Source organism: Rattus rattus, chromosome 6, assembly GCF_011064425.1.
Source record: "Rattus rattus isolate New Zealand chromosome 6, Rrattus_CSIRO_v1, whole genome shotgun sequence".
Taxonomy (NCBI): domain Eukaryota; kingdom Metazoa; phylum Chordata; class Mammalia; order Rodentia; family Muridae; genus Rattus; species Rattus rattus.
In genome coordinates, this window is record NC_046159.1 from 26878487 (window position 1) to 26900997 (window position 22511).

Sequence of the window (22511 nt, forward strand, 5' to 3'; positions counted from 1 at the left end):
TTTCTGTAATCTAGAGCTCTAAAGAGAACGAGAACAGAACCAGGCCACTTGTGCATCATCAATCTTAGGACTACAGAAAATTAATTTGGGTGCTTGCATGGTTAATACCACCATTCAGTAGCTGCCCGTCCTTTATCCTATGATGTGTATCACACACCTATGTGTGGTGCTTGCATTGTTAATATCACTGTTCAGCAGCTGCCTGTCCTTTGCCTTATCTAATCAATATTTTTCGAGGAGGTGGAAAAGGAAGTGTTGCTCTCATTGTGTAACTCAGTGCTGCTGTCCACATCCCATCGACTGGGTGCAATCAAGTATTGTCCAGATTGACTGTTGCTGGTCTTTCATAACTTTACAATAAATTGTAATCGATTAAAAAACAAAACATAGACATGGTAGTGCATGTCTTTAATCCCAGCACTTGGGAGGCAGAGGCAAATGGATCTCTATGAATTTGAGGCCAGCCTGGTCTACAGAGTGAGTTCCAGGACAGTGAGAGTGATATAGACACTATCTCAAAAAAAAAATTACATTTGATACATTCGCGTGCCACATTGTGCATGTGGAGGTCAGAGGACGACTTTCTGGAGTCGGTTCTCCTCTTCTACCACCACGTGGGTCCTGGGGCCAGAGCTCAGGCCCTCACGTTTGGAGGTAACGTCTTTGTCTGCTGAGCCAGTTTGCTACCCCTGCACAATGTTTTCTTCATCCCAGAAGACTGAAGGCTTTCAACATTCTGATTGCCAGAGTGCTCTGTCTAATGATTAAAATGTACACTTCCTGAGCACTGAGATCAAAGGCACACACCCCATGTCCAACCTGTGACCAGGTTTCTTACTCAGCTGCAATAGCAGCAGTTAAGAACAATGAAGGAGAAAAAAACACAAGGGGGAAAAAGAGACACAGAAAATGGTGGCTGCTCTCTAGATATGGATGCCGGGCTTGTGCGTCCCAGGGCCATTATCTGTGTACTGCAGAAAGAACGGGGCACCACAGTGAGAGGCTGTGGGCATCATGGGGTCCCAGAAAGGAGAATGATAGACAAAGACACAAAACTCTGGGTTCATTTCAAGAATGAATAGTTTTTATTTTTCTGATGCTTATGTATTGTTTACCTGACTACCAGAGCAGCATTGTAAGCAGAGCTTGAGCAAACAGTATCTTTGACCCTTATCTGAATTCTTCCTTCCACACTTCCCGGCAAATAAATATCCTTTCCTCTTATCTGAGTTCTTCCTTTGGTATTTCTCTGTCCATTTGGCTTTGTTTTGTTCCAGAGAACATTCCTCTTGGGCTTGGTCTCGTGCCTGCAGTCACTGGGCCACATCTGGGTCAAGGTTTGTGCTTGAGGAAAGAACTACAGATCACGTGGACCCCAACACCTGGTGTTAATGACGGTGTAATTATTTTGAATCGTATGAATTATCTTTACGAAGGAGTTAGGTATCTTGAATGCAAGCTCTCTTCAGTTTGGGTATTCTAAGCCACTCCTGCAGTGAAACGAAGATTCATGCAGAAAACCATTATATGAAACTTTATAGTATTTGTGAAAATGCTGACTCTGTTTATTCACAGTATATTTCTGCAAACATCATCCAAAATTCCCCACAGACAAGGCTTTCATCCTCACTGAAGGTTGGCAGGGTTACCCAACTGGGACTATTAAACTGTCTTCAGAACCTTATACCCAGTTACCTACAGTTTCTAGAACACATTCTCTATTAATGTTATTAAAAATAGATTTCTAATCCACACAGGTGTGTTTTGCAATGGCAATCTAGCCCCCTCCCCTCCACTAGTTGACTTCTCATAAAAATGATTGCTAAAGGGGTGATGGTGGGGAGCACTGGGGAGGCAGGGGCAGACAAATCTCTGAAGCCAGCCTGGATTACAGAAGGAGTTCTAGGACAGCCTAGACTGTAAAGAGAAACACTGTTTACAGAAACCAAAAAAGAAAAATAAATAGAAAAGGAAAAAGAAGATGGTTGCTTCTTTGTGTATTGCTGTCTCAGGAACTGTCTTACCTCTGTTGTCTTATGTCTTCATCCCTCACCATGGTGTTTGCTCTTCACCAAACCCAAACCCAAACCAAAACAGAGAACCCCCACCCCCAAACAAAAAACAAAAACCCCAAACCATCTCAATTTAAGGCAATACATTGTTGCATTGTGGGTTTATGTACTAATCTTATACCCCAGGTCCCCACTAGGCCTGGTCCCTTGGCTAAATTTTCTTTTAGGGGCATGGGGATGTCTCAAAAATGAAAAAGAGGGGTTGGGGATTTAGCTCAGTGGTAGAGCGCTTGCCTAGCAAGCGCAAGGCCCTGGGTTCAGTCCCCTGCTCCGAAAAAAAGAAAAGAAAAAAAAATGAAAAAGAATTGAGCCTCCTGTGGGAATGGCAGGAGGAGTCCTGGAGACTTAGACTGAGAGAACTCTATGGAGGCTATAGGCTTTTCAGGAACTATATTCTACTGGAGTATTACATCCTGCTTGCTAAGAACAGCACAAAAGGATTTACCACTCAAGTCAAAGCAGGCTCTCTAAGTCATCACCCTAACATTCACTTTTAGTAGTCACTGCACTGATTTCCATTGTAAAAGCATGGGTTCAAAGGAGAACTGTGGCTTTTCCATTTTGTGACTTACACGTTCTACAATCCGAAGACATACGTGATCTCCTCTGATTTCACCTGTTCCTGGTTTTCCTTTACCATGTCATTTACAGGATCAAATGAATGGACTACCCAACTTCCTCAGATAACCAGGTGGCAAAATATATGAACAGATGAAACTATGCAATATTCTGAAAATATTTAACCGGAATGGACTAGAAATCTAGGCTTTCAAGAGTTGGCATCTTGTTAGCATTATTTGCAAATACTCTGGGATTTAAGCAATTGAGAAAAGAGTGAACTTGATTGACTTTTCTTACTGTCGTCCTCATAGTCACACTGTCATCCTCATAGTCACTCTGAATTGATGAGTATCTTGTTCTATCTATGAATGAAACACTGAGTGTTCCGAACTCAGAATCTACTTGCTATGAAGTGGAGTGGTTAGGATAGTTTGACTGTTAAGCACACTGTTGATCGAATGTTTCATTGAGGAAGCTGTCAATCAGCTGTACCAGTCTGATTCTGTAATGAGCATAGCTCCTAATGAGTCACTTTGCCCTATTTCCAGGAACAGTGCTTATGGTGGATTTTATTCTTGAATGGTAATCCAGGAGATCTGATGACATTTTGTTGGCTTGAGATTTGATCCCTCCACCCCCTAGAATTAAGGTTTTAATATTGAAAACTTGCATAGATTTATGAGGAAAAAAAATAAAACAAAACCGTGAAGAGTAATTTGTTCTAGGGTAGTTATAGGAGCTGAAGTCTTGGAATAATTTCTCTTTCCTTTGCTGTTGAAATGCATTTGTGTGTCACAATATAAGCCTCAGTAAAAGTTAGCTTAATTAATTTCTTTCTTTCTTTTTTTTTTTTTTAAACCAGAGGCTAGAGAGACAGCTCCGGAGTTGAAAATCTTGGTTGACAGCTCTTCCAGAGGACCAAGGTTCATTTCCTAGCACCTATATGGTGGCTCACAATCTTCTACAAATCTAGTTCTAGGAGACCTAATACCCTCTTTGGCCTCCACAGATACAGCATACATATATGCAGATATTTTCTGCATGCAAAACACCCAGATACATAAAAGTAAATAAACTTTTAAAATTATTTTTAAAAACTCTAAAAATTACACTTATAAGCTTAGTAAACTCAATTATAATACACTGTGTTAACAATTATATAATTTTACATATGCCTGTGCACTATGTATGTGCCCTATGTTCTTTGGAGGTCAGAAGAGGGCATTGTATCCCCTGGACCTAGAGTTAGAAATGGTTGTGAGCCTCCACGTGGGTACGGGAGTAGAACCCAGGTTCTTTACAAGAACAAGCACTCCTAACCACAGAGGCAACTATCTAGCCCAGCAATACAGTGCCTTTTACTATAGCATAACTAAAAATAAAACTTTAAAAAGGACCTAGCTTCAAATAATAATGGAAGCAAAGCAAAACAAAAGCTCATCTACAACACAAAGCAAGCAAACAAAACTAGAGGTGTGGGGGGGAGAGGATAGATCACAAAAAGACAGCTTGTTGCTAGAGCAGGGTGAGAGGGTGAGTCGGACTCACACAGGAGGTATTTATAAAAAGAGAAGAAACCAGGCAGCAGGCAGCAGGCAGCAGGCAGCAGGCAGCAGGCCACATCTGCAGGTCCTACTTTTTGGGAGGTTGAGGTGTGAAGATTATTTGAGCATAGGCATTCAAGGGCTGGCCTGGGCAACACAGTCAGACCCTTTTTCAAAACAAACACAGAAGACATTCAACAACCAGAGGGAGAATGCAAGTGAGGAAGGAGGCAGAGGCTGACATCAGCAACTGCAAGTCAAGGAATGCCAAGAATCTCTAGGGAATCCTCAGAAGCCAGGAAAAGGCAGGAAGGCTCCTCTACAGGTTTCAGAGAGGCTCTCAATACTTCAGAACTGTTCTGAGGTTTGAAGAACTAGGGACTGAACCCAGGGTTTCGGGTGTTCTAATCAATCCATTGAGCTAGTTCCTCTGCCCCAGAGCTGTGGAGCGGTAAATTTCTGTCCTTTTAAGCCACCCGAGAGTCTGTGGCATTTATAGCAACCCAAAGAATGACAACTGATAAAGATATTTTTTTGTGGTACTTATTGAGTCTGGGTTCCCGTGCATTCAAGGGCAAACATCCTACCACTCGCTAAATTCCCAGCCCAATTCTTACTTTTTATTTTAGGAAAGGGTCTAAGTTGCCCAGGTTAGCCGAGCGGATCTTGCCTGTCTTAGGAGCCACAGTAGCCGAGAGTACCATTTTATTTCTGTTCACCATTTGAGATGCCTTCTTTAGCTAACCTTCTACAGCACTTGCTCTTTGATGTAGCTAATGTAACTTAAGTTTTAAAGATTGGTAATTCTTTTTTTTTAATGATTTATTTATTTTTATTTTCTGTGCATTGGTGTTTCACCTCAGGTGTCTCTGTGTGAGGACTAATCCTCTGGAACTGGAGTTACATTGGTTGTAAACAACCATGGTGATGCTGGGAATTGAACCCGGGGCCCCTAGAAGAGCAGTCACCACTCTTAACTGCTGAGGCATCTCTCCAGCTGGATCAGTGATTCTTTTAAGTATTTATTATACTTATTTATGCTGTGCATATGTGTGGACACATGGCACAGGAAGCGCTTGAAGTCAGAGGACAACTTTAAAGAGCTGGCTCTCTCCTTCCCCATGTGGGTCCTGGGGACTAAACTCAGCTTATCAGGTTGAGCACCTTCCTCCAACTTAGGTTCAAAAGCCATCTTATAGAGAAAAACAAACTAGGTTCGCTCCTGTTTATGATTAAGCTTGTTTCTTGAGGACTGGGCTATGTCCCACCTGTAACCTTAACAGGTTGAGTACTGACTGCTCCAGAAATAGCAATCATGCCTTTGTTTCAAAAAGTTGTTTATAACCATCTTGCAACCCTACTTTCGTTTCAAAAGGTTCTGTGACCACCTATGACAACCTGTTCTGATGACCTGTTGTTGTGACTACCTTGTTATGCTCACCTTGCAACCATGTCTGTTTCAGGAGGCCGTTAGGACTGACTTGTTATAATGTTCTGCTCCCGTAGCTCTGGCTGTTTTGGGAACCTTCTACTGCTGAGCTATGAAAACAAGCCTTTCCCTCACATCCAATGCTGACCTCTTAAACCCTGCCTTGGGGGGCAGGGAAGGCAGCCCCTGTACACAAATAAAACAGCTTGCTTTAGTGAATTTGGCCATGATGATTTTGTTCTGTGGCCTTTCTCCTCCCATTTTTGGGATAAACAGCGCCACCGAGCTACATCCTCTACTGCTCTGGAAACTGAGTCTCACTCTGTAGCTTGAGCTGGATTCAAACTCAAGGCACCCTTGCCACTTCGGCCGCCTGAGCGCTGAGACTGTCTTTTTCTCTCCATCTCTGGCTGGCCTGTAGTGAATTCTGACTGATGTGTCGAGCGACTTCTCACGTTCTTTTGGCTCTCTGGATATCTTTGGAGAAGTAGCTAGTCAGATTCTCTCCTCAGTTTAAATGTGGATTGTCTGTATTACTGACTTCTAGATATGGAAGAGCTATGGTTTACAAACTGTTTTCTCAAATCCATGTTCCCCCTTTATGTGTCTTAGGCACTTCCTGGCTTCTTTTTACTTCATTTTGAGATTACATGGTACATGGTACAGGCTGACTTCATGCTCAAATTTCAGCCTTCAGGTGCTTGAACTATAAACATGGGCTATTATAGTCAGGCTTCTTGACTTTATTAGTTGGTTAGTGCTGCCATGACACAGACTGAAGATGACCTCTTTGAGGATTACCATTTCAAAAACTTAACTCGACCCACATAACTTTGTCTCCAGACCACTCAGATTTATGTCTGCTGTGACTTAAAAATGCATCCTATTTATCCCAAGAGACCATTTACATCCACATGAACCCTAAATTCAAAATCTGATCTAACTAAACACAGGTTAAATGGGGTGTGGTGTCACAAGTCTGTAGTTCCAGCACTCAGGAGGCTCGGGGTTTGTAGGGTATCATTTGAAACTGGTTCAAGAACAGTTTAGGTAATACAGTGAGATTCCCACCGGGGCAGGGCGCCACCTAATAAAAATTCCCCAAACAAAAACAAACAAAATAAAGAGAGGTTAAATGTCCTTAATAAAAAACGTGGAATGTTGCAAAAGCTGAAAGGTGGAAACCTTCACATTATAAAACCCTGCTTTAAGCGCAAATTAAAACTACTGCATGAGCCAGAGGTGGCGGTGCAGCCTTTAGTCCTAGCACTTGGGAGGCTGAGTCAGACTGATCTCTGGGTTTGAGGCTAGCCTGGTCTACAAAGTGAGTTCCAGGATAGCCACGGCTACACAGAGAAATCCTGTCTTGAAAAACCAAAACCAAATCAAACCAACTAACCAAAAAAACTATTGCATAGCATGCTTGTCAGGATATATTTGCTGAAAAAAGTTTATATGAGATAAATTAACTTTATGCTTAGAGTTGAGTTCTGTCCTCGAGATACCTCAAGTGTATCTCTCTATCTACTTCCACCCCCAAATTGAAAAACTGATTCACTTCTGGTCCCAGCACTTCAGATAAGAAGCATCCTGTGTGTCTATTATCTAAATTATATATGGGTGATACTTGAGATGGGCCGTCCTGAGGCGAGATTCTCTCGAGCTAAGAAGCAGATGAGTCACATGTTTCCAGGATACAAAGTGGGGCACACACAGGACAGATACCTTCATTCCAAAGGAGAGAAACTGGAGAAGAGGAAGGGGGCCAGGTGCCAAGCACATTCAAATCCCGAGGAGAGTGCCACATGTAGTGTCGCTTGCTTGCAATCTCATCATCTGGGAGACCAGACCAGCTACTCTTGTGAATTCCAGGACATTCTGGACCATGCATCAAACAGACAAACAGAAACCCCAACAGAGACACCTATAGCAAGGCAAGCTCTTCTTTACTTACTACACAGAGAAGGGTCTGGAAAGATGGTCCATGAAGAATGGCCAGAGTATGACATCAGGTGTCTTCCTCTATTGCCCTCTGCCTTGCTGCCTTGAGACAGGGTCTTTCACTGAATCAGAAGTTCATCTTTTGCCTGGGATCAACCTGTCTTCCCTCCCTAGTGCTGGTGTTTGATACTTGAAGCCATGCCTGGGTTTATGAGGGTGCTGGGGATTCAAACTTATGCCTGCAGAGCAAATGATCTTATGCACTAAGCCATCTTCCCAGCTCCAGAAATGAAATATTTGAAGATTCTTCTCTGGCGGTTGCACACTCTCTAACAATTGGTTGTCATGTTAGATGCACTGAAGGGGACTCCATTCAGCGTGCCCAAGGAACTGTGATGATCCAAGTGCATTTTGGAAGAGAATACTTTGAGAATCTGGAAAGGACAACATACTGTTTGGTGAATGACTGTGAATTCTGCAGAAGGATCGAGAATGTTAATAGGATTGTGAAGAGTGTAAGCTGGTTAATTATGATGGTTGGAGGTTAGGGATAAGTAAACCGATGAGTCTTAACTCCTCTCATCTCAAAGGCACTTTAAATTAGCTTAATAAACCCTGTAAGTATGGGGATGAGTATAATTCACACCACCCTTGGATTTTCGGCTTAGAGATAGCTTATCTACATTTTAAAGATTAGTAACTAACTCTGTGTTGTCCCCACCTCTGTATTTTTGCCTGCTCTTGACAAAAGGAAAAGGTTGAGGTTCGGCACCAGAAAATTGTGTTGTCTAAAATAAGGTAGCAGCTGCTTCATAGTTCGTCTTGCTTGGTGTGAGGGCTAAATAAAAAAGGTAACACGGTGAAGCATTTGGCACAGTACACGCATTGCAAGTGGACATCAGGTTCCGCCCACACTCTTCCTCCCTGGAACGATCCTGGCAAAAAAGCCACCTACTGAGGCGAGGGTCTTTTACCATGACCGTTTGGACAGCCCAGATGACTCAAGAGTATTGCCTTCCGCAGCCTCATAGCGCAAAAGCCAAGGGTGAGTGGCAAGCTAACTTCTCTTGGACAAAGGGTGTCCAGGCAGCCGTGGCTCTAATGACAAGCCCTGAGTTATTTCCTAAGGTGGCGGCCGTCCCAGGGTTCGGGTAACGGGCTTGCCAAGGAGGGGGCGGGGCGACTCCAGGTTTGGGAAAGGCCACTCCACTCCTGGGGCTTCCAGCAGTCCACGTCCTACGGCAAGCAGGAGGAGTCAGACGCCGCCCCTCCTCGTTCGCACCTTCCTCGCTCCATATCGCGGCCCGTGCTCCCCGTGGACACTCGGCTGTGGGTGTGTGTATGTGAGGGGCGGCGCCACGTGTGGCGCAACTCTGCCTCGGCACCCAGTTACCTTAGCGGCCTCGAAGTGCCGCACTTCTCGATCCTGCCGCGCGGTCCCGTTGAGCCGCGTCGCAGGGCGCTTCCCAGTGGGACGAGGGAAAGCCCGGCGGCCCGCGAGAGCGAGAGGCGGGGCAAGGGCGCCGCGCGGGCGACAGGGGGCGGGGCTAGGTGTGCGCGGGGGGCGGGGCGTAGTGACGTCGCGGGCGCCGGTCGTGCTGTGGCTGTGGCGGCGGCGGCGGTGGTGGCGGCTGTGGTAGTGTCGGCAGCAGGCTGTCCGGGAAGCAGAAGCAGCAACGGCAGCGGCAGCGGCGGGCCCGAGGAGAGTAAGGCGGCCGAGTCGGCAGCCGCTCCCGCGTCAGGCGGAACCTCGAACTGCCCGGCGGTCGCAGGCGCCGAGGCATTTGTCGTTTCCGACCGGGCTCTGCGCTCCCGGCCCTGGCTGGGCAGGGCAGAGTGCCCCTGGGGAGGGGCGGAGCCGTAGGTGAGGCTTTGGGACCCCTCCCCTCCTTTTTGGGCCGGGGGTGGGGAGGAAGATGGGGAGGTCGGGAGGGCGGACCCCGCCCCAGCGCACCCGAGCCCACCGGCGGCCGCGCCCTGCGGAGCTCCCGGATTGGGCGGGAGCGAAGGCGCTGGCGGTAGGGATCTCTGCTGGAGGTGGGAGGTGGGGGGCTTCTAGAGCTGGGGATGGGAGGCATGATGTGGGGATATTGGGGAGCCCTGGAGTTGGGGTGCGGCCGAGGTGGATCGGATGTAAAATGTTTAAGATGATCTTATTATTTTGGACCTGGTGAGATAGAAGAGGAAAGGTTGTATTTCAGATGAAAAATGAGGCATGGATGTTGCCTGGGAGGTAGCTGGAGGGGCTACTGCAGCAGATATTAGGGTTGCCACTTAGGGTTTTGATTCTTTTCTTGGCCAGATGAGTAGAATTCGCTGAGGGAAGAGAATCCCTTTACGTTGACTTGGGGTAGGTAAATTGTGAGCGAGAGTGAATGAGGTTTTTACACACAAGAAGGAAGATGTTGGTGTTTAGACAACTTCATTCTATAGCAACCAACCATGAGGGAGTGTGTCTCATTACTGTTAGCTCCTCAAACGTGTTATCTGCTTTTTCTTTTTCTTGCCTCCTTCCCCCCTTTCCTCCCATCCCGGCTCTTGTGCTGTATCTCTTTGTACTACTTTTAGTTTTTGAGTTGACCCCTTAAGAAAAGGCCCGGGACTCATGTAGTTTCTTTGCCAGGCGTATTTCAGAGTAATAGTTGCAGGTGGTTGTGGTCGATTGCTTTGAGTGAACTGTGAACAGTTCTGTTGGAAGGTGATTGTATGAAAATTGCTTAAGCGTTTAAAGTGCACCTTGTTTTTCAATAGACCTTGATATATTTTGTGTTCATCTATTCACTGGAGGTGATTACTTTGGGATTTAAAAAATGTATTTTGTGTGCGGGGCGCACACACAGGCTGGATCACTCCCTTCCTCCTTGAGGTCAAAGGTCAAAGCTTTTGGGACTTGGTTCTCCCACTATGGATGGCAAGGATCAAACTTTGCTTATTAGACTTGGGCCATAAGCACTTTTATCTGCTGAGTTATCTGGATGTCCCTATTTTTCGGGTTTTTGTTTGTTTGTTTGTTTGCTTTGTTTTGTTTTTTAAAGGTAAGGGCTCATTCTATCCCCAGGCTGGCCTCCAATTTATTGTTATTCTTTTCTCTCAGCCTTCCAAGTGCTGAGATTAGACATGACCTACCATGCCTGGCTTTCTTGAAGATTGCCTTTATTTATTTATTTATTTTTTATTTTCAGGTGTACTTATTGTTGTCTTTTTTTTTCCTTCTTTTGTTTTGTTGTTTTTCGAGACAGGATTTCTCAATGTACCTCTGGCTGTCTTGGAACGTGCTCTGCAGACCAGGCTGGCTTCACATTGCTTCTGCCTCCCAAGTGCTAGGATTAATGGCATGTGCCACCACACCTGGCTTTATTTCAGTCTTTACTAAACATTAAAAAATGAAATAGAGGACTGGAGAGGTGGCTCAGTGGTTAAGAACACAGACTGTTCTTCCAGAGGTCATGAGTTCAATTCTCAGCAATCACATGGTGGCTCACAACCATCTGCAATGGGGATCTGATGCTTTCTTCTGATGTGCCTGAAGACACAGTGTACTTATATAAATAAAGTAAATCAATCTTAAAAAAATGAAATAGAATTTTCTTCTTTATGTAAGTAACTCCATTTCTAAGGAATTTTGTCAGAGTCAAGTGATTTTAAAATGTTCTTCTGGGGGTTGGGGATTTAGCTCAGTGGTAGAGCACTTGCCTAGCAAGTGCAAGGCCCTGGGTTCGGTCCCCAGCTCCGAAAAAAAGAAAAGAAAAAAAAAAGTTCTTCTGGTACCCTGTGGGAGCATGTATCTTACTTTGTTGGGAGCTGTTACTAAGACAAACAGTGTCTGTCAGCATTTTACACTTTAGCACAATAAACTTAAACTTTTTTGGATTCTTGCTTTCTATTAGCTTATAGTAGTCACATGTCTTATCATTTATGACTTAAGCTATTTCTTGTTGAGAAAACAGGTCCTTTGATGGATATATATTATACTATAATGAGAGGCACGGCTCTCAATAGTTCACCTATAGAAGAAGAGAAACTGCTATAAAATCAAATTTAAACAGTGACTTTCCTAACACTTACCTAATTTATTTGGGGAAGTGGCCAGGGGAATCTTTTCTGTAACTCAAGAGAGAAATACATAGGTTAGGTTCAGTAGTTGGAGATCACTATTTTTCAGGTTAATTTCATGAACAGACTCTGATCTACTATAAAAAACTATAGAGTAGTTTAATACTTGTAGAGACTAATAGGAAGTGGAGGCAAAGACAGTTAATTGATCAAGTGTTTAGATCAAGTTATAGCTGCTCTGGGTGATGACTTCTCTCCCGGGCTCCTCCGGCCCCTGCACCCATCACATCACTCACGTTTCCTGAGAAGAAAGTAAATCTTAAATGTCTTGCTGCTCCTTGAATGTGGTGGCTCACACTCGTAATTCCAGCCCTTAGGAGGCTGAGATTGCCTCGAGTTTCAAGCTAGCCTGGGTTACATAGTGAGTTCTAGCTCTTACTGAGCTACAGTGTAGAATTGTCTTTTTTAAAAAATTAAGGGGGGTTGGGGATTTAGCTCAGCGGTAGAGCGCCTGCCTAGCGAGCGCAAGGCCCTGGGTTCGGTCCCCAGCTCCAAAAAAAAGAAAAAAAAAAAAATTAAGGGTGTTTGCCTCTTATTCCCTATACTATACTTGTTGAGTCCACTGAAGCTTTTCTTCATTGCTAAAGTCGTAGAGTAGTACTATGTCAGTCCTGTAAGTCAGCATCAAATTAGAAATTTAAAAGTGAAGGTTCTCAGAGAAACAGCTGCTGTTTTATTCTGTAGGAAGGATATGAGAGTTGTTAAATGTGTTTTATGCATAAGATAGCAGAGACACTAATGGAGAAAGCAGGGGACCCATCAGCTATTTTGAGAGCGATGGGCCATGATTATGTGGAATATAATTGAGTTGTATGGCGCTTGAGGTTTTCCATGTCTAGAGTGTCTAATCCTGGCCGTGCCATTGGACAGTGTAGGCCATACTGTTGCTTCACCTTAGGTGTTTTTCTTTTCAAGACGAGGTTTCTCTGAATAGCACTGGCTGTCCTGGAACTAGTTCTGTAGATTAGGTTGGCTCTGAACTTCAGATTCTCCTGCCTTTGCCTCCCAAGTGCTGGGACTAAAGTAATAAGATACATTTTTATGTATGTATATATGTGAGTTTATGTATACCACATGTATGCAGAGGGCCAGAGGGCATTGGCTCTCCTGGAGCTAACATAGACTGTTGTGAATTTCCTGATGTGGTTGCTGGGGACAGAACCCGCCCCTCTCCAAGAGAGTAAATGCTCTTAGCTGTTGAGCCATTTCTCCAGCCTTACTTTCTGAATTTTAACCTCTGCCTAAGTTTTTCTGAAAAATGAGAATGATAGCAATAGTATTTAACCTCTTAGGATGGCTAAACAAGTTATGTAGTTAAACAGTTTTGACACATAATTAGCTTGTTTGTTAACACCTTTTGAACTTTATTTCTTGAGCATTATTTAGTCATTCAGTTAAGATCCCCATGTTGAAGGCTGGGAGATGTCTCAGTAGGTACAGGCAGTTGCTGCCACGTTGAATACTCGAGTAGAAGGAGAGAACTGAATCCTACAAGTTGTCATCTGGCCTCCACATGCTCACATGCACACATGCACCGGTGCACACACAAATACAAAATAAATAATTATTACACACACACACACACACACAGAACATGTACAAGTGTTTTAGGTGCTAGAATTTTAGTAGGGGACAAAGCAGAGAAAAATTTGAAATCTCAGGGTCTGGAGAGATGGTTCAGTAGTTCAAGGTTCAGTGCTCTTCCAGAGGTCTTAAGTTTAATTCCTAACAAGCACATGGTGGCTTATAGCCATCTGTAAGGGGATCTGGATCCCTCTTCTGGTGGGTCTGAAGACAACTACAGTATATTTGTATACATAAAATATGTAAATAATTCATATATATATATACACACACACATACACACATATACATGACATATATGAGACTATAAAGTGTCTTTTTAGTATAAAAATTGAAATCTCATGGAACATTTATTTTAGTTGAGGAGGCATATGATAAAATAGGTAAATGAATAAATTACACATTGGATGTTAATAAATGTTGTTTTAGTTTCTTTTCTTGTGCTGTGTTAAACATCCTGGCAAAATTAGCTTCTAGGAGAAAGGATTTGCCTTCTAGTTTCAGAGGATACAGTTGATCATGGTGGGGAAGACACAGTAGCAGGGAAGGAAGGCATGGTGATAGGAGCAAGAAGCTTGTAGACCAGTGGATATAATGAGTAAAGTAAGGGAACCATGTCCCACTCTGACTTTGTGGGACCTTAGGGCAGGGTGGGAGATAGAAATAAACACAGGAGACAGAGATTGTGCGATGGCGTTTCAGATGTGAATGGCTCTGACCATTCTGCTGAGAAGTGCTTGGATTTTTGAGTATATTTTGAGGCTAGATAAGTTGTAGTGATTGAATTTGGGGTGCAGGCATCTTAATAAGTGAGATTTTTGCTTGAACAACTTGAACAAAGGTAGAGACAGCAGTTGAAGCATGTTTGGGGGAATTCTGGAAGTTCAGGGGAGATATGCGGGAAAAGTAAGGTATTCTCATCTTTAAAATCGTGGCATGTTGAGAGCATCAGGGAATGAGTTTATCTGGATAGAGGAGGGATCTAGCCTCTGAGCTTTGGGGACTGGTTCATTTATATATTCATCCTGTCCTGAAGTGAGAATGATTTTAGGTGCTCCTTAGGCATTGGGGGTGCAATAGCTCACCGACAAACAGCTCCATCTTTGTGGCCCTTATCTTACCAAAACCTGCAAGATATTCTGGAGAACTGCAGTGGAACTGACAGAGGAGTCACCGAATGAGAGGAGGACCAGAAAGTCACGATAGTCTACAGGAGGGAGAGAAACGACCAACTCTGTCATTGTTAAATGTGCCAGTGTGTTTGATAAGAGAACTCCGCTTGACTGTGATGTCTAGTAATGGCGATGACTCAGTGTCATGGTGTGAAGTAGGTGAGACAGGGACAAGCATCATTCAGTTCTTTTGCTTGCCTGAATTGATTAGAAAAGCTAAAAATGAACAAAGGAGGTCTGTGATTTTTATTTTTATTCATATAGTAACTGTGTCACAGCAAGAACTCAGGGAACAGTTTCTTCCATTCCATCTTAATGGTTATGAAGGCAATCACTATTTCTCTTTTTCTTTGTTAAAAATTAAAAATAAACCCACGTTATTCCATTGTATGTATATGGGTATTTTGCCTACTCTTGTGCTTGTGCCCTCTGAGCACTACAAGTGTGCATGGTGCCTGAGGTGTCTGGAGCATTTCATCTCTTGGGACTGGAGTTGTGATGGCTGTGAGCTGCCCTGTGGGTGCTGGTGTGTGTGTCAAGGACTCTAACTCTCTGGACCAAGGGGCAACCCTTCTGCTTCCACCTACAGAGGGCTGGGGTTTCAGGCATGCATTACCACGTCTAGTTTTTGTTTTTCCTACCAGTAAAATTCTGTACAATTAGATGCTATTTAGTCATTTTAAAATTGCATTAAGAAATATTTCATTTTTCTGGTCTCATGATGAACTCTGGCTTTATTTTAGAATAGATTCTCTTTTTTTTTTCTTTTTTCTTTTCTTTTTTTCGGAGCTGGGGACCGAACCCAGGGCCTTGCGCTTGCTAGGCAAGCACTCTACCACTGAGCTAAATCCCCAACCCCTAGAATAGATTCTCTTAATAGATAGTTTTGAACCGTTTCAAGGGAAATAGCTATCACTATGGTTCTACACCAGAATCACACCAGACAATACCAGTTTTATAGAATGATCTGGTTACTTGACTGATGAATAAAAGAATGTGGTTGTCATATACTGGATTTCAGTTACATCTTTTCATGCTGTCTTTGTGGAACATATGAAAAAAAATCCTATATTTCATTAGGACAGTACTATCTGTCATATGTTCTCTGCTGAGCAAATAATAGGTGGTTACTATATTTGATGAATGAATGGGTAATAGTACAAGTAAATGAATTCACAAGCGATTGAATGGATGAAGCCAGAAAACAGAGTTGCTTACTGAGGACGGAGAGTTTCAAGAGCTGATGTTAAAGGACCCATTCATGTGTGTGTTGAACCAAGCAGCACTGGTGCAGGAGTGGTGGTGTAGAGCATAGTGACCACTGTCCGGTTGGTGCCTATGCATCCTGAGATGGTTGTTAGCAGTCAGTGAGGAGGGCAGAGTAGAAGGCTATGTTGACTGAACAGCATGAGAAGCACAGTAAGGATCTTCATGAGGGTTCAGGAATAACGGCCTGGTGAGACCATTTCTCATTATTGGGTATAGCATGGGAGACTGAAAAAGGGCTGTGACAAGAGGTGTCCTGCTTGGAAAGCCAGTTTTCAGTTAAGGCAGAAAGAAGGCTTTGTCAGACTTCTCAATGAAGTCTCTATTGGCTTCTTACCATTTTTTTTAATATTTATTTATTTATTATGTATAGATCATACAGCTTTCTGCCTCCATGTAGGCCTGCAGGCCAGAAGAGAACCAGATCTCATTATAGATGGTTGTGAGCCACCATGTGGTTGCTGGGAATTGAACTCAGGGCCTTTGGAAGAGCAGACAGTGCTCTTAACCTCTGAGCCATCTCTCCAGCCCTTCTTACCATTTCTTAACTTAACTTTCTTCTTGAGAAATTCCACAACTCCATATTTTATTGTTCTAAGATGCTTTCAGCTCCGTAGCCAAACTTTGTTATTGCTTGGTTATTTTATTTTATTTTATTTTAGTCAGGGTTTCATGAAGCCCAGTCTGTCTGTCCTCAAGTTCACTGTGACCTTGAGTTCTTGATCCTCCTACCTACTCTATCCAAATTTAGGGATTCCAGTCTGGAACCACCACCCCCAGCTTTAGAGCCAAACTTCTTGAGAAGAGCTGTCTACATTTATTGTATTCTTACATCTTTTCACCTGTGGTTTCTTTTCCTTCAGTGTCATCTGATTTCACTGAGACTGAAAATAGCACAGGAATATGGCCAGTGGCTGTTTTCTGTCCTTGTATTTAATCCTTTAGCAGCTGTACCTGTGGTCTGTTGCTACGTGACAAATGACCACCAAATTTAAAATAAACGTTTCTCCTCTGATAGTTTCTGTGTCAGTCTGGTTGTGTTCGATGCCTCTGAGTCAGGGTCATCAGTAAGGCTGTGGAGATGTTGACTGAGGATGCTGTGATCTCAGAGCTTCAGTGGAGAAAGATCTGCTTCCAGGCTTCCACGAACGGCTGGGGTGGGCTTCAGGCTTTTGTTGGCTGTTCACTGCCATATGGCTCCCTGCGTGGCTTTATGTGGGCACTTACAACAGTGGCACCTTGTATTCCTTAGATCAAGAGCTCTGGAGGGAACTGGGGAAATATTAGCCAGTGTCTTAAAACTTAATCTTGTAAATGATGTGCTCTCACTTTTGCGGTATTTTGTATATTAGATGATTGTGTTTGGATCCAACAAACACAAGATGGTATTTCATAATGCCATGAATACCTAGAGGTAGAAAATATCCGTGGTGGAAACTGCCTGCCACAGCAGACTTCATGGTTGTGCACACTTGCACCCCTCCCTCCCTCCCCCCTCCCTCCTTCCCTCCCTCCTTTCTCTCTTCCTTCCTTCCTTCCTTCCTTCCTTCCTTCCTTCCTTCCTTCCTTCCTTCCTTCTTTCTTTCTTTCTTTCTTTCTTTCTTTCTTTCTTTCGAGACAAGGTTTTGTTCTGTCTTCCAGGATGGTTTTGAACTCATTACATAGCTCAGGCCTGGAACTAAGAGATCCACCTGCCTCAGCTCCCAAGGGCTGGAATTAAAGGTGTGAGCCCCTCCCCCCAAGGGAAGCTATGAACTTTTAATTAGAACACGTTACCAAGTATGCTTTAGAAGGATGACTGTTTAATTTTATTTCATTTTCTGCGGTAGAGTCTCACTGTGTAACCTTGGCAAGCCTTGAACTTGCAGTCTCTTTGCCTCAGCACTCCTAGTATTGGGATTATATTCTAAGTGTGTACCACCAAAATAATCCGGTAGTCATTAAACTGTCATTGTTAGTGGTTCGCCAACTAGTAACATTAATCCCCTGCATTTTTTCTAGTTTTATTGTGGTATACTATGTATGAATAAACAGTTTCACCTTACCATTCCCTGAATATATTACCTTAATTTCCCCCATTGCTATTGTTTATCTGAAAGCCCTTTCATTTGGAATTAACCAGTGTTCTGTGGGAAATGCCTTAAGTTTAACATTTGTGATCATATTGTAAAGCAATTTTGGAAAATAAGGGTTTAGACTTTAAATTTCATTTTAATGTGTAATATAATTTGCCCATTAAGATAGAAAAATATGAACTAGAGAAGTAGCTCAGTAGGTAAAGTGCTTGTTGTACAGCATGAACACCTCAGCTGCAGCACTGGAACCCATGTGAGAAAGCCAAGCATGGTGGCCAATCCCTGGGGCTAGCTGTCTAGTCAGCTTAGCCTAGTTTGTGAGCTCCAGGCCAAATGAAAGACTTGTCTCAAATTATAAGGCTCTTGAGGAATGATACCTAAAATGACCCCTGGTCTAGATGCATGCACACACATGTGCACTCACACAAACACACAGCTGTACCCACCCACATGTATAATACATGATATACTATATCATATATAATATATAAATATATCAAAGATACTATATTTATATCTAAGTATAGATATTTAGAAAAATATCTAAAACAAATGTATAGTTAACCAAGTATGGAACACTTATCATCTTCTAGATTAAATATTAGGACATTGCCACCATTCTAGAAGCTTTCTGCACTCATCACAGTCTAGTCCACTCCTATTTTATGAAGACATAGCCACTGTCCTGACTTATGTGGTACTCATACTGTAGGTTGCCTCTTCTCTAGTGAGACAGAAGGTCCTACTTGTCAACCCAGCGTTTAAGAAGCTGAGATAGGAGTTAGGGGCACATTGGACTGTATATTAAGTTTGAGGACAACTAAGTAACCTACCTACCTTATTGAACTGTATACCCATTCTCCCTCCCTGGCTCCCACCCACCTACCCATTTATCCATCCGACCATCCGACCATCTGACTGTCCATCATCTGTCCATCTATCTGTTTATCCAGCTAGCTAGACATGGTCTTATTGTAGCCCTTCTAGCTTGAAACTCACTGTGTAGAACTAGCTTCCTAACTCGCAGAGATCTGCCTACCTCTCCTTATGAGTGCTGGAATTAAAGGCATGCACCACTACACCTAGCTATTCCCCTTCCCACACCCTTTTTTGAGAGAAGTTCTCTAGGTAGTCTAGGCTGGTCTGGAACTTTTGATCCTCCTGTCTTAGTCTCCCAAGTATTTCAACTTCAGGCCTGCACCACTCTTTTGGCTTTGTATTCAGCCCTTCTTGTGATAATGGGAAACAATACAGTGCCTATGGGATGAAATGTATTGAGGCGGATGACATAGATATGGAGACATAGTGTTAGGGGTACTTCGGAAAGGATACTGGTACTCAGCATCTTGATAGTAAATCTCATTATCTAGAAAGCCACCAAGAGACTAATGGATAGGTAGCATAGACAGCATGGATTCAATAGATTCCTGGGAAAGGTAAAGTAGATGGCATGAGATATTTTGATGCTATTCAAATAACATGTGGTTTAAAACTTACTGTTTATTTCTGCAATTTCCCACTTAATAATATCATATTATATCTTACTTTTGGTACCTGAAACCACAGACAGTGGAACTGCATGTTAAGGGGCTGGTTCATTTTTTTCTATTTTCAATCTATATATCTATATATATATATATATATCATATATATCCTATCTTTTTATACTGGAATCTTGATATGATGTTTTGAGAGGTTTTTGATTATGAGTTGCTGGGGTTTGATCACTTTGAATGCTGAATAGTGTTCTGCTGTATATACCATACTTCCCCCTTCCAGTTTCTACCTATGGAAGAAAACATATGATGGCCCTCCCCCATCTTTTATTTCTATAACAATGTATCATCCAGTTTGTGCTGGTTACTTCTTTGTTACCCTGACACAAGCTAGGGTCATCTGGGAAAAGAGAACTTCAGGGAGAAGATGCTTCTGTTATACTGGCGTGGAGTGCATTTTCTTGACTGGTGATTGATGTGGAGAGCACTGCCTACTCACTGTGGGTGGTGCCGCTCCTGAGTAGCAGGTCCTGGGTGCTTTAGCTGAGCAAGCCAGGAGAAGTAAGCCATAGAGAGCGCGCCCCCATGCTTTCTGCTTCAGTTCTTGTCTCCAGGATCCCACTTAGTTCCCGTTTGGGCTTCCCTCAGAGATGAACTGAGATGTGTAAGGCAAATCAACCCTTCCCTTCCCAAGTTGCTTTTGGTCAGTGTTTATCAGAGCAACAGAGAAGTCAGCTAGGACATAGTTTTATCTGTTTTACTTAAAATGACATAATTTCTTTCTTTATGATGCCTACTACATATATATTTCTTCTCATCTGTTGATGAACATCTAGGCTGATTTTGTATCTTTACTATTATTCATACTGCAGCAGTAGACATGGGTGCACAGATGTTTGTCTCATTTGGCTGCTTATTGCATTTTGGCCACTTATTTATTAATTATTTTTGAGATAGAGTGGCTCCTGGAACTCTCCGTGTAGATGACCTGCCTCTGCCTTCTGAGCCATTGGAATCAAAGATGTGTGCCACCATACCCAGCTGATTAATTTTTGACAGAGGTGCTAATGGGGGAAAGTAATAGAACAATTATCACTATATGCAAGACAAAGAAAAAACCTCAAATTTTACCTCACAGGAGAAATTCTGAGGAGAGAATTTTTAAGTTAGTGTTTTAGGTCAGCATAAAAGTATTAGGTGCCATTATACTCCGAGATGCGTGTCATTGTTCTCCTCAGTCGTTCTGCTCCTCACCTGCTGCTTCTATTCCTGGCTGCTCTTTTTTTCCTTCCAGGATTTTGTTTGGGGGTGGGTTCTTGGGTCTATAGTTTTCCAGGACAATGCTAAACTACTAGGTCCAAGTGACCTTCCCTTCAGCTTCTTGAGTTAGTGGAACTACCGGCGTATCCATGCCCAGCTAGGGTGTTCTAGATACAAGATCGAAAGCATAACTCAAAAGAAAATAAGACAATCTGATGTTTTTGGCCAGGTGTGGTAGTACATGCCTTTAATCTAGCACTCGGGGCACAGAGATAGGGATTGGTAGGTTGGGTAGCAAGGTGGGGCAGAGGCAGGTGAATCTCTGTAAGTTTGAGACTAACTTGGTCTACATAATAAGTTGGAGGACTTACATATATAGAACTACATAGTATATAGTACATAGTATTATAGTATATAGAACTACACAGAGAGATCCTATTTCCCCAAAACAAACAAACAAACAAACAAACAAAAAAAAAACAACGAACAAATTGAAAGTTTTACTTTTTTTTTCTTTTTTTTTTTTTTTCGGAGCTGGGGACTGAACCCAGGGCCTTGCGCTTGCTAGGCAAGCGCTCTACCATGAAAGTTTTACTCTTAAAGTGTAGTCACTAACAAAATAAAAAAAACAGACAAAACAAGTGACAAATGGGAGAAAAATACTTGGAATCATGTAGTTGAAAAAGGACTTGTGTCTTTTATTTAGAACATTATTCTTATTTTTTAAAGACTTTATTTTATTTGTGTGTGTGTTTTGTGAGTACTCAGAGAGACGAGAAGGATCATTGGATCCTTTGGAGCTGGAGTTCAGGTGTGGTGAGCAGCCTGATGTAGGTGGTCAGGTCTGAACTCTGGCCCTCTTGCAGAATAGCAAGCACTCTAAATTTCTGAGCCATCTCTCCATCTAAATGCAAGCTCTTTTGCATTTCGAACATATGAGGAACTCTTACTAATAAGATAAACAAGCCAAGAAAATATGAGCAAAAGATTTGAACAGAGCCTTCACTGCCGTGGTAATAAGCACCTGGGAAAGCTGTTCCCACCATTAGTCACTAGATCCGAGACACCACAGTGAGATAACGCCCACACCCTTGGAGAATAGCTAAAATGAAAAGAATGGGGTAGTGCAGGTGAGGATGCGAGGAGCTGGCATTCCTGCGCATGGCTGGCAGCCCTGCTAAATGCTACAGATATTATGAAAATAAGTCAGACATATTAACTGTATGCCCTTAGCTTTTGTAATTGGGTGTCTACAAAAGAGGAAATGAAAACATGCCACAGATTTGTGTGTGGGGTATGCACAGCGGCAAAATCTGGGAGCAGGTGAGCTGATGGCTAATAAAAAGGAGCAAACTACTAATACATTTCACATAAGTAGCCAAATGAAGAAGTAACTGGCTTCTAATTTTATTTATGAATTTACAGGAAAGTGTCAAATCAGTTGTGGTGGGATTCATGCATAGGATTGAGGATTGAGTGAAGTGCCTTAGCCTCCCGAGTGCTGGCTTTATAGGCGGGTGCTACCATGCTTGGCATAAGCAGATTTTTTTGGTGTTAGTTGAAGTGTTTTAAATATTGTGATGGTTGTATAATTGTATGGACTTACTAAAACTCATCAACATATACTACAAAATGATGTTTGATTACAATTTTAAGATGAAAATCCAACAGGACCACAGCCAAACATTTTAAATAGTTTTATTAAGTCGTTAGTCAATCTGCATACCTTTAATCCTAGCAGTTGGGAGGCAGAAGTAGGTAGTTCTCTGAGTTTAAGGCCAGCCTGGTCTACAGGGCAAGTTCTAGTACAACCAGGGCAAACAAAGAAACCTGTCTCATAGACAGGGGGGTGGGAGGTGGGGGGGAGAGAAAGGGAGGTATTGAGCTGGTGGTATAAACCTTTAATCTTAGAGGCAGAGGTAGGTGGAACTCTATGAGTTCAAAGCCAGCCTGGTCTACATAGTTCCAGGATAGCCAAGGCTGTGTAGAGAGACCCCA

The 22511-nt window shown here is 42.9% G+C and overlaps 1 protein-coding gene and 1 long non-coding RNA gene across 9 annotated transcripts in view; one reads left to right on the forward strand and one right to left on the reverse strand.

The window, feature by feature from the left end:
- Positions 1 to 1060: 1060 nt before the first annotated feature.
- On the reverse strand, positions 1061 to 9053 carry LOC116903338. Its single transcript, XR_004388271.1, has 3 exons — positions 8941 to 9053; positions 7561 to 7981; positions 1061 to 1490 (listed from the first exon to the last, which is right to left on the reverse strand). It is a non-coding gene; the product is annotated as an uncharacterized LOC116903338 (long non-coding RNA).
- Positions 9054 to 9146: 93 nt separating this feature from the next.
- Positions 9147 to 22511, forward strand: part of Erc1 (ELKS/RAB6-interacting/CAST family member 1) — a 286731-nt gene continuing 273366 nt past the window's right edge. For all 8 annotated transcript variants that reach the window (XM_032905794.1, XM_032905787.1, XM_032905789.1 and 5 more), the window contains exon 1: positions 9147 to 9411. The gene's annotated coding sequence lies outside the window, so the exon portion shown is untranslated. The remainder of the gene's footprint in view (positions 9412 to 22511) is intronic.